Genomic DNA, 13,462 nt, shown 5'->3' with positions numbered 1-13,462 from the left:
TTTTCCCCGTCCTTCGCGCTCGCAGGCACCTTTCCCTCGCGAAATATGAGAGCTGTGTGTATAGCCGCATATTCTAAGTGTAGGTAACATTAATGGCAGGATGTAGCGTCATGCCCGTGTTGGAAATGATGAAAGAAGGGAAAGGGTGAAACACGGTACTGACACATAGCCTACTCCTCTCCAGTAGCACTTAGGGGGCCGTCGAACTTCACGTCCCCATCCGACGAACGGATCACCATCAGCAGTGTCGCATACCCTCACGTTATAAGACGCCGCGGAGAAGTTTGGAATTTAATCCAGGACATTAGAGCAAATAATGGTGATCAGGGACTTTATGCCATCACCCCTCCCGTCCCCTGTGCTACAAAGCCAAAGGCAAAATGGTCAACAGAGCGCAGCGCACCCAGACGGTCACCCACCCAAGTACTGGCCACGACCGTCGGTGCTTAACTTCGCTAATCCGGCGGAATCGGTGTATCCAGTCGGCACGGCCATCTCCAATTTATAAATCCCTCTCTTTTCTTGATGTTGTCATACTTGGTTTTTAAAGTTCTTGATGAGTTGCTTTCATTGTGACCGATCGGTTCTATGCGCTACAGTCTGGAACCGCGCGACCGCTACGGTCGTAGGTTCGAATCTTGCCTCGGGCATGGATGTGTGTGATGTCCTTAGGTTAGTTAGGTTTATTAGGTTTAAGTAGTTCTAAGTTATAGGGGACTGATGACCTCAGAAGTTAAGTCCCACAGTGCTCAGAGCCATTTGAACCACAAAGCATGGCAGCTTGACGCCTTCAAATTTCTGCCGGTTCGGAAGTAAGGAGTCCAGCAATTAAGTGACGTGCAAACAGCTGTCCTAAGTATAGTACACACATTTTCCTTTGTTTGATTTTAAATGAGAGTGCAGAGAATAGCAAGTGTCGCTAGGAAGAGGAGTGGTGTAGAGCAAGTATGTTTTGTACCAAGTGTCAATCCTCAGTGTGGATAGTTACGAGGGTCGGTCAAAAAGTAATGCCTCCCATTTTTTTTCTACTTAAAGAAATTAAGTTAAGTGAAAAATTTGAATTTGGCGCCATTCCTCAAACCTTCTTCTGCAATCCACTGCAGTAGTAACTTTCTGTGTCAACAGGTGGCAGCACAGCAGAAGTTTGTAAGATGGCCGACATCGATGTTCGTTTGAGACAGCGTTGTGTGATTGAATTCTTGAATGCAGAAGGTGAAACGCCCATACGCATTCATGAAAGACTGAAGAAGGTGTATGGTGTTGTGACAGTGGATGTCAGCACTGTTAGACGATGGGTTCGTCGTTGTAAGGAAGCTGAAGGGCAAACACCGTTGACTGACGAAAAGCGGAGCGGCAGGCCGGTGAGTGCAGTGACTCCACACAACATTCAGCAAGTTGATGACATCATTCGTGGTGACCGTCGGGTGACTGCAGATGAAGTGTGTCGCGTTATTTCTCTTAGTAAAGGCAGTGTGATCACGATTATTAAACAACTGGGGTACTCAAAAGTTTGTGCACGGTGGGTTCCAAGAATGTTAACCGATCAGAATAAAGAGGCAAGGAAAACAATAGCCTCCCAACACTTGCAGCGCTTCCGTTTGGAGGGAGATGAGTTTCTGAAAAAAATTGTGACAGGGGACGAAACATGGGTGCATTTTTTTGAACCCGAATCAAAGAGGCAGTCAATGGAGTAGCGTCACACAAGCTCGCCGAGGAAGAAAAAATTCAAAACTGTGCGATCGGCAGGGAAAGTTATGGCAACAGTTTTCTGGGATACAGAGGGTGTGATTCTGGTTGATTTTTTGGAGCAGGGATGCACAATAAATTCTGTTCAATACGTCACAACCCTCAACAAACTTAAAGCACGTCTTCAGCGAGTTCGCCCAACAAAATCAATGGCAGATGTTCTTCTTTTGCATGACAATGCAAGACCACACACCAGTCGTCACACCTCTGACGAGATTGTCAAAATTGGATGGGAAGTTTTGCCTCATCCCCCATACAGCCCTGACCTGGCACCATCAGACTTCCATCTGTTCGGGCCACTAAAAGAAGCTCATCGTGGGATTCATTTTGAAGATGAGGAGGCCGTCAAAACATCCGTGCGTCAATGGCTTAGGAAGCAGAGCTGTGATTTTTACCGTGCTGGGATACATGCCCTTGTTCAAAGATGGACCAAAACTGTAGAGATGGGCGGAGATTACATTGAAAAATGACAAAATGATCCTCAATGCTGTGGTTTTCAACCTATGTAATTGCATTTAAATTTCCTGACAATTAAACGTAGAAAAAAAAATACGAGGCATTACTTTTTGACTGACCCTCGTAGTTTTCTTTTCTGAGAAGGAGTTACAGATAACATTCGTGATGCACTGAAAATTGCTTCATCATTCTTCAAAAAAAAAGTTCTTAGAAACAAACAGCAACAATTGTATCACTGAATCATTAATTCTTGTTTTAATAAAGCGCCTATAAAAACTAAACGTAATTTATCTTCCGTCATTTTAAAAATGAAAGTATTCGCCGGCCGGAGTGGCCGAGCGGTTCTAGGTGCTAGTCTGGAACCGCGCGACTGCTACGGTCGCAGGTTCGAATCCTGCCTCGGGCATGGATGTGTGTGGTGTACTTAGGTTGGTTAGGTTTAAGTAGTTCTAAGTTCTAGGGGACTGATGACCTCAGAAGTTAAGTCCCATAGTGCTCAGAGCCATTTCAACCATTCCTGAATGAAAGTGTTCAAAGAAAATTCTTTTTCATTCTAAAGTTAGGCGGTAATGTTGATAATGGTCGGAGGAGCGGGAGGCGAGGGTTACTAACTAATATCTGGTTGCAGTGGGGGGTAATGGTCTCAAAAAGCTGGGGAACCACTGGAGTAGAAGTTGTTCGAAGAAACTTAACTTCAGATCCTATGTTTGTAAGAGTTTGTTTCATTATTTCCAAGAGTTTTTCTGTTTCTTGAAAAGTGTGCTCGTGCATGTCGGTAACGGCGGAGACGACCTGCGACACCCCGCGGCGGGGGTGGTCTGCCGGCCTCCACCTGATTGCCGGCGCGTGGTAGTTCGCCAGCATTCGTGACGTCACGCGGCGGCGGTCGATAGCTGTGCGTGCGGCGGTGCCTGTGTGTGTGTGTCCCTGCCGGGAGCAACCCGTGCCGTGCCGACCCGACCAGACTCGCCACCAGTCTGTGCGCGGCTGCCGTGCAGGGAGGTCGCCGTGGAAGTGCCGAGTTCGCGTACGTGGCGCCTTACTAGGGACGAAGCTCCGCGTATCTCTGTGGACACCTGTGCACCAGCCGCTGTGTCGTCGACGACGGAATCCGAAAGGTATGGCGGCAGCGATTGTTTGTGACGCGAAAATGTGCAATTCGTACAAGTGGACAGTGTCAACCTCCGGCCGAAAATGTTGTTTTAAGACAGCCCTAGACTACGGTATCGTTTGCAGCGACATGCCCCCGACACTTTTAGTAATTCATTCGCCCAAAGATCAGATCACGCTGATGCTTTGTTTGTCAAATCAGTATAAGGAAGATGTGATACATATGCAAAACACACGTGTTTAAGACAGCAGAACAGGAAAGGTGGTCGGCTGAAGGACACATCCCGGCATTTGCCTGAAGTGGTTTAGTAAAACCGGGGAAAGTCTAAACCACGATGCCTAGACAGAGCACGAACCTTCATTCTCCCGAGTCTAAGACCTGTGTTTTAAGAAGTGCTTTACCTCAGCCAGATATACCTAACATAATTCGTATACTTATACATACATGGAACAGGTACTCCTTAGTTAAACGGGCGTATTAGAACACGTATTCGTGGGTTTGCCACGGTACTGCACTTCTGCTTGCTGTCATGTGGCTGTAGCAGGCGAAGAACCGGTTTGCTCATAAAAGGAGTAATCTGTTGCACGAGGCTTGCGGTCGGTAGGGAAATGTGAAACCCCTACACGGCTGGCAACGTCCAAACGAGAAGTGCATAGTATACCAATAGCAATTATTAGAAATGTTACTGTGAATCGCTCATGAGGTAGTCGACGTCTTTGTTACGTAAGTAAGTAAATATCAAGCCAGCGTTATGTATAACCACGATAAAACCTCTAAAATCTTTGTTTTGCTGCTACTTTTGATTGTCTACCATTCGGCAGTTTTTAGAATGTATACTAGATGCCCATACGTTTAAAATGTCTGATGTCCATATAGTGCTGTGATAAGTTGACGTAGAGCGTAGTACATAATCTAGTCCATGGTTATGTTCTGGGCTATGTGATGTCGTGCCACATCCCAGTTCCTCCTACCTTCACATAACCAAATAGACATACAATTTTAAAATACTGTATGCCACATGCTCCGTGATAGTAATACTGAAGTAGGCTAGGTAGTGACTTACTGTCGAAAGTAGGTGCAAAACGACAAAGATTTTAGAAGCTTCATCGAGGTTGTAAGTCATTAATGAAACCTGCGGAGCACAACTTAAAGAAGACTTTTAATATTGTCCGTAAGAAGATTTGGAAATACGGAAGCGTCCGATCCTGCCCGTCTGCTTTGACGCATGACGTCACAAATATGGCGGAAACGACCATAAACCGCGATTCCAAGTCGTTACTTACACATTATGAGGACGAAAATACATCGAAAAACACACACACGTTCCACAAAAAGCCTAATGACACTAACGGGACAAGCACAGGAAATTGGGGGTTTTGGGTGGGGACAAACTAAATATAAACAAATTTAGACACCCACCCCCATACAAAACCACGCAAAACGACGAAAAAAACCGACATCACAAAACTCCCCAAATACCAATAAACACTATCATCTGGAATCGAACACTTCCCTTGACCTATATAGCTCAACAGCAGCTCCCAATCTCATAAATTGGGATCGAACACTTCCCTTGACCTATACAACTCAACAGCAGTTCCCGATCCCATAAATTGGGATTGAACACTTCCCTTGACCTATATAGCTCAAAAACATCTCCCGATACCAATAGCCACACATTGGGATCGAACACTTCCCTTGACATGTTATCCTTAAATCTCCACATACAGCCGTCCCTGGTCAGAGATGCCTCATTTCTTCACGACGTACTGAACACTTCACGACTTCATCAAAAAATCCGAATAGTTGAAGAAATTTTTTTTAGAGACAACGCACTGTCCCCCATCATAGCCGACAACCGAAAACTGTTGATCCTGTCAGTCATATCCATACCTACCAAAGACATAAAGAAAGCAATTTACCAAAATTCGCACACGACGCCACACTCGCAAACTAATCCAAAAACATCACCTAACACACCACCAGAGAGCACCACCGATCGCATCAAAACGACACCTACAAACACGCCATTCTCACAAACTAAATTCCGCGTCGTCGTGACGTCACACACAACAGCCTTACGTCACGGGTCAAAGCCGACGGGTGGGATCGGACGCTTCGGTCGACCCGAAGATTTCACACATCTGGCGATTTGTCGAAAGTCCAAACCGAGAGCAGTCACGATCTTGGGAGTAACTCTCAGACTGACCAGTAAACTATTTTGAGCAGCAAGTGAATTAAATTGTGTGGGGTTATGTTTCAACAATAAGTGCACCAGGAAGAAAGTCACTGCGCGCGCACACGTACGCACTCACACTGTCTTATAAGAGTTACTGTGTTAGTTTTGCCGTTAACGTACTGAAAAATAGCTTTTTTTGTCTACACTATCAAGTAAGCTTGACGCTGAGCATTTAATTCTGGGCGCTGTGGTATTTGCTGAGGAAACGGAATAAAAACTGTTCCTGTCTGCGAACAGTTAGTATGTTAGTGTCATCCTGTGATGGTAATATATTGCACCGACTCACACACACATTGCTAGCTGAAGGTCAGGAGAGTATCTTCCTGTGCAATACTAAATACAGGCTTTCCCAAACTATTCTGCCGTAACAATGGCGTTTTTTCTTCGAAATTTGATGAAAATAATTTTTTAAATTTTTGATTTCTGTATTATTAATGATGAAACTGAAGTAATAATGAAATAAAACAAGCTTTTTATCATTTTTAATAAATTTTATTAACCTTCATAATAAACAAGGTGTTCCATCAAAGTGCCAGGATTCTCAATGTTCCTTCAGGGTGTCTACGACCCGGGAGATCCGGGAAAAATCCAGGAATTTTTTCATCCGGGAGAAAATCGGGAAAAACCCGGGAATTTTTTAGAATTCCGCGAATCTATTATTGTTTTAGATTTCAGTTAAATTTTTGTGATTTTGACTGGTAAGAATCAATACTCCAACAAAGGATATTACTGTATCCCGCTTCTGCAGAATAATACTGCAGCAACAAAACATGAACGAGAGGAAAAATGAACGAAAATAAAACTTAAGTCGCAAAGGAAATGCGCCATATACAACAGCAAAACATGGTGCTCATACAAGCGTCTGCCAACAGCAAAGTGTGTCATATGCTTTAGGAAGACTATGCATTGCTTCCTAACAACAAATTGCCTCCGATGAGCGTGACGTCAGAGCTGTTTACATTAGATTCGATTGAGCAGTTGCGGGCGGGCTCTTGTGCATGCGCACTTGAGTAGCGTTTTAGTAGTACCTTCTCCCGCTTCTGGCTACGGATGTGTGGCTGGGCGCCACTGCCTAATATTGTCCCGGTTCGGAAATGTAGATCCTGGGCTATGTACAGAGCAGTCAGAGCTGTAGTGGGGAGGTGGGTAGTCTCCACGTGACCCGTGTTTACGTTTAGTGATTTTGCTGTTTCCTCTTCATTTATTGCTCTCACATGAAATGAAAACAAAACGGATTTCTGTGACCGGGATCTATCAAATGAATTAAAATACGTTCACATGTTTACGGAAGGCTAAAATTTTCTCCACCTTTCTGACAGTCAAGCATTAATCGCCTTGAAGTTATTTTTGTCGGTTTGCTAAAGAGATTTGACTTTTATTAATCTTGAGCGATGAGGCAGTCAATTTATTTGAAACGAACTGTTTAATTTCACACTGTTGGTTAGTTTCAACTGTTCGCTGCATTTCAAGTTCACTTTTTCCATTTTCTAGCTCGCATGGCATTATGCCATAATAAAGAACCAAACATGAGACAATACAGTACTGGTACTCAAGAAAATTTACGTCCGAATCTGGACATACGAATGTGCACTTTAAGCCGAATTATGCATTTCAGTATGGTTGAAGAAATTCCTATACTCTTGAAGTATCCTCTGATGTCTTGTTTCTTTTGTGAAATAGCGCAAAATCTTTTAATGTTTTACACGTACGAACATACGAGCTTCGTGCGTCATCGTAGCTGCGCAAGAGCAGGGGCGCCTGTTATCTGGCGCTCTCTGGCAACTGCTGAAACGAATCGGTATCTAATACGTCACGGGAAAATATTGCGAATGGTGGTTTGAAAAGCTTTACTTTTTGAAAGTAAATTTCCTTTTACACAAGATGAACTATGTGCGAGAATGTACGATGAATTTCTTAAATCAGAGAGCGTATGACTCTCAATTAAAAATCAACTCTTTGATGACGACCATCTAGAAGAATTTCGAGCCCAGAAGGTCAGAAATTTAAGTCATTATTAAAAATTTTAGTGGCACATTTGTGTGATATATCTCAGAGTGTAACACGCGCAGAAAAGATCAACATTATATGTGGAAGCTTAGCTTCTCTTGCTGCTTATTAATCTTAGAGACCACGATTATATGTGAAAGCTTTGTTTTTCTTGTAGCAACACTATGTATGTTAATTTAAACCATTAACTTTTCCTATTTGTATTTTCGCACTACTTATGAGTGATCTTGCTATTGGCTGGCTACATCACGTGTTGTATGCAGTCTTCGGCTGGCGAGATCACGTGACATCAGCTTTGACTGGCTTACAAAAGCGCGTCGGAATCTCGATTTCAATGCTTTGGAAAGTAACATGAGGTGTTCGGTGGAATTCGAAGTTATACCTTCATAACAGGAAACTATTTAGCGTACATGTTGCTGCACATCAAAGATCTTTCCATAACGTGTTTTTTCTCCCGTTAGTTTCGTTTTCTAAAGTGCCGGGAAATTCTACTTTGCATTATAAAACAATAAACATTCAAAGTACTGATAAATTTTACAGTGCCGAGGAAAAGTATACTACCACTTAACAGGGGAAAATTGTATTTTCACCCGGGAGAAAGTGTATTTTCAACCGGGAAATCCGGGAATTTTTTTTCCTCGTCCATGTATACACCCTGTCCTTCAGAGTGGAAGTTTGGGAGCCCCTGTACAATCAGTGAAATGTAACGAAACCTCCAGTCGTCGTCGAGAGTAACACACTGAGGGAACTGATCTCAAGCCTGCTAAACCGGTCTAACACGGTAGAAAGCACCTCCGTCTGTTAGCTGACTGAGGTTCGCAGGGCACAGTATAATATTAGAAACAAGATGTGCAAGGTCTTAAATCACAACTTCGTTTCGCCTGTTTACTTCAATATTTCATGCAGCAGACGCATGCAACTTGTACTATATTTATGACCCCAGTTGTGTGACATGAAGCACGTGGTACGAAATGCAGATACTGTATCTACATACGAAATGCTATCTCAATGGCCGCCGTGGCTGACTAGATTTCCTGTAGAAGCTGCAGTTGTCGCTCACACGTCGAGGAAAGATGTCAGACCAATAGACGACACTAATTGTGTTTCTTGTAGCTCTGACTTTTACCAAATTATTTTCGTTGTGAGACTCTTCACGTATTTTGCTCTTGTATGTGGTCTTGATATGAAAGTATCCTGTCAATAACTGATCCTTTGTGGTAGTGAAGTGACTACTTTTCACGATTTCTACTTTACTTGAAGCATCGTGCGTATTTTGCTTAGACTTATTTTAGATTTCTTTCGTACTCGTTGCCCCAGCGACCTACCGGTACTGATTAAGTGGATGACTTGCAATTTTTGAAGGGTTATTACCCCCTCCTCCTCCCTCCCCATTGTTGAAGTCTACATGTAAATGTTAAGACAATAGCGCATAACATTTTTTTAAAAAAATTCTCTGTATTATTTCAGTTCGACTCTAGAATAAAAACCCACTGACGATGGCTTAATTGGCGACGAAAGTTGATTCGAGGAAAGCATATTCTTATTCAGGGAAGCGTTCAAGGTATTATTCCTGGATCGGACCCAAACTGATTACTGGTATACTTTAAATTTAACTATGCAGATAACGAAAGTGCAGTTAATTTCGATACTAAGTTCTGATAGTCCAGTCCAGATTTGGATTTTTAAGGGACTGAACACGTATTAGTCAGTAGATGAAATGAAGCTGCGGCTGTCCAATTGAAATCGATAAAGTTCTGATTTATACCATCCACATTCTAGCTACAGCTTTACCTTTTGGGATAGTGAAGTAAGACGCTCATAAAATGACATACTTGAACAAATACAGCAACCAAGCATGTTTGCAAGCTTTATTTACGCCAATACATATTGTGGGCTTTCACACATCTTCAGTTGGCATAAATACGCTTGTATCCTCAGATAACATTGTTTTTGTCGACTGCGTTTTGGACGCTCTTTTTTCGCATTTATGTACATAGGCGGCACACTTCTGGGTCCAGTGACGCAGCGCAGCATTCGCCATGGCGGCACCAGTATACGCAAAGGTGTGTGCGCCATGCGTTTGAGTCGGGAAACGAGGAGCTAAAAGTTAAAGAATAAAACAATTGTAGTATTCAGAATGCAGTCGTTAAAAACTCTACACTGACGATTGGTGACAGGCCGATAAACTTTTTGGCGTAAATGAAGCTACATAAAGAGGGTAGTTAAGATACTTCTTTAAGTAACTCATACTTTAGCTTCGGAGCTCAGTAGCCATTAACAAAACGAAAAGGTTTCTTTCATAGAGACCGCTACCAGCTAAAGGATTTGTTGCCTTAAATTATTTAATGAAGCAGCACGTTTGGATGTGTAAACCTAATCTTCAGGTTATGATGGTAATGCAAAAGCATTTAACAAAAGTACTTACAGATACTGAAGTTGTTCTCGACAGTGTTGGCAGGGAAAGGAAAAGAAAACGAGAAGTGATGCTATTTCTACTTGAGCTTGTTAACCACTGTTTATAAACAATACCAAGGAGCCATAGCAATGCAGACTGAATTTGGATGGTGGTTAGCGATGATATAAAAGATTTTCGATTATATCGTTTTTTATTTATTTTTTAACAGCGGTTCAAATGGGCTGTTAATACCGCACAAAATAAACGGTTTCTGAAATAACCAATTTTAGGTTTTTTATTCCTGTTACATACTGTAATAAACGTAGAAATCGAACAAAGATTGAAAAATTTTGAGTCCTTCAGTTTCAAGATACATAGAATCAAAATATTAAATAGGCAAATAAAAAACTGTCGACCATTGGCTGCTTTTCTCGAAAGGTGATGTGCTTGACTAGTACAAAAAAAATCACCAGTATTCTGCTATTGATTCTAATTTCCTGAAACTCTGCTCAAAAATCATGTTGTAATTGGGGATGATACTACTATTTGGACATAACAAATAGTCAATGCTAAAGGGTGAAAACTGAGGCTGAAAGACTATTTTGCGTGTTAATTTGTTCGTTTTCAAGGGCCAAAAGCAGATAACGCATGTTGTGTAAACAGGACATATATTATATCGCAGGTTTGTTGTGGCTACTCTCGTTTTTAATCTTTAAAGGCAAATGAAGCATTGTACATCACTGATACCGCACTTCGTAAAATACTTCCAGATTAGGGATGGTGCCATTCTGTAATACAGCGGATGTTTGACAACGGCAATGGCAAACTGCCATACAGACAAGGTGAAAGTCCTGCACACTGCATGAACACGCGTACCATCTAATGAGCCACGACCCATGGTAACAGGTACATTATAGTCTGAGCAGTGCTGTACCAAACCTTACGCCATTTGTTTGTTGCCCGTCTGTGTCGCAAATGTCATTAAGATAGCACTGATCGCTTTTCCCATTTCTTATAATAACGCGATATTTCAAAGCATTGTACAGTTTACTAACAAAACCTACCCGTTCTTTAAAAATAACTCTTTTACGCAGTAATTAGTAAAAAAAAAACACCTGACACAACGGCAAACAAATACCGAAAAATATGGATTATTCAGAACTAAAGTACCGGTATCAGATTTAACAAGTCGGTTTTTCCCATTCCTAAACTGAACACACAACAGCAAGAGAGCCGTTTAATACGAGAAGAAGCGAGCATTTAAAATTCCTTGTGTTGAATAGCAGACCAACAAACCTCGTGAATATTGCCTCGCATTAGGTTTTCCTTCTTTCGCCGCAGGATAACCGCATCACATATAAAGATTATTCAGAACAACTTTTATACTAATAGATGTGTGCTTTTGTTAAATGTTTTTGTATTGGCATTGTGCACTGAACACGTTTATGCCTCGAAACATGTTACTTCATAAAATAATGAAAGTGAACAAGCTTGTATTTCATAGTGATCTCCAAAAACCATTTTCGTGTGTTTGAAACAGTCGCTGTCGGTTAAGTCAATATAGCTTTAAATCGCCGTTAACAAGGTTAAGGTAACAGAAACATCCTTTGTGATAGTGCTGCAGTTACTGCGTAATCGTTTAGAACACACTTGCCCTAAAGACCAAAGGAAAAAACAGGAATCTATTTTTTAAATGAGAAAATGTAGCTTGAAATAGCAGGTAACTTGGTTCGATGGAAAGAGATATTAGCGTGAAATTAGTGTTGTCAATAGCAGTTACCTCCCAGGTAGTTGGACCTTTAAGGACATACCGCTGACGAGTGAGTGTGTTGGCGTTGGGGAGACTAGCGAGCTGACTCGGTTTCCGCGAACGCAGCTGTTGGCGGAACTGCTTTCAAGTCGGCGCTTCGGCCGGCCGTGACCGCGTGGGCAGGCCGGAGGGAGGAGAAGAGAGGAGGGAACAAAGGAACGTCTGCAGGCAGTCGCGCGTGCCGGCGCCACCACGAGCTGTCCTGCTCACGTTCCCAAGGTGTCCTGCTCACGTTCCCAAGGTGTGCTAGCTGGGCAAGAGGACACTGTTTTCCTTGTGTTTTCTTCCGTAGAAATTGATTCAGTCCCGTCTTTCGACAACAAAGTAATCTCCTTGCATCGGCGTGAATGCTTCTGCAGCCCGTGCATTTGAGCGGTCTCGCGCAGGCAGCTGCAGTTACCAGCTGCTGCTCTGAGCTGTAACTGCTGCGAGGGGCTTGCGACGAGAACTGCGCATGCGTAGAAGCGCTGAGAATAGGACGCAGAGTCACATGGCAACTCAAAACCGAGTCGCGTCGCACTCCTCAGTACTGAGCGATGGAAGTGAAGTGACTGTTTGACGGACCGTCCGTTTCCCGCCAGCAAGCGGAAGGGCACGAGAGGCCGACTCGCCAGACGATCGTTTTCTCATTCACTCTCTTTTTCAGTGGAATTGAATGTTTTCCAATAACTCTTCGGGTTTAAGTGGTTTCACAGATTGACACAAGACTGACGGTTAAATCAGTTATATGAATGCTTTCAATCTCCGGGTTTCAGTGATTGCACTTCATACTTTTTCGGTTATACAGGGTGGTCCACTGCTCGTGACTGGGCCAAATATCTCACGAAGTAAGCGTCAAACGAAAAAAACTACAAAGAACGAAACTCGTCTAGCTTGAAGGGGGAAACCAGATTGCGCTATGGTTGGCCCACTAGATGGCGCTGCCATAGATCAGAGATATAAACTGCGTTTATTAAATAGGAACCTCCATTTTTATTATATGCTCGTGTAGTACGTAAAGAAATATGAATGTTTCAGTTGGACTACTTTTTCGCTTTGTGATAGATGGCGCTGTAATAGTCACAAACATATGGCTCACAATTTTAGACGAACAGTTGGTAAAGGTAGGTTTTTTAAATTAAAATACAGAACGTAGGTGCGTTTGAGTATTTTATTTCGGTTGTTCCAATGTGATACATCTACCTTTGTGAACTTATTTCTCAGAACGCATGCTGTTACAGCGTGATTACCTGTAAATACCACATTAATACAATAAATGCTCAAAATGATGTCCGTCAACCTCAATGCATTTGGCAATACGTGTGACGACATTCCTCTCAACAGCGAGTAGTCCGCCTTCCGTAATGTTCGCACATGCAGTGACTATGCGCTGACGCATGTTGTCAGGCGTTGTCGGTGGATCACGATAGCAAATATCCTCCAACTTTCCCCACAGAAAGAAATCCGGGAACGTCAGATCCGGTGAACGTGCGGGCCATGGTATGGTGCTTCGACGACCAGTCCACCTGTCATGAAATATGCTATTCAATACCCCTTCAACCGCATACGAGCTATGTGCCGGACATCGCTATTCTGTCATACAGCGAAACATCTTGTAGTAACATCGGTAGAACATTACGTAGGAAATCAGCATACACTGCACCATTTAGATTGCCGTCGATAAAATGGGGGCCAATTATCCTTCCTGTCATAATGCCG

At 42.8% G+C, this 13,462-nt stretch overlaps 1 pseudogene; it reads left to right on the top strand.

The window, feature by feature from the left end:
• The first annotated feature begins 3,182 nt into the window (after positions 1 to 3,182).
• The window catches only part of LOC124777776, a 273,797-nt pseudogene continuing 263,517 nt past the window's right edge, over positions 3,183 to 13,462 (top strand).

This window comes from Schistocerca piceifrons, chromosome 2 (genome assembly GCF_021461385.2).
Source record: "Schistocerca piceifrons isolate TAMUIC-IGC-003096 chromosome 2, iqSchPice1.1, whole genome shotgun sequence".
Taxonomy (NCBI): Eukaryota; Metazoa; Arthropoda; class Insecta; order Orthoptera; family Acrididae; genus Schistocerca; species Schistocerca piceifrons.
This window is presented reverse-complemented; position numbering and strand designations above follow the sequence as displayed.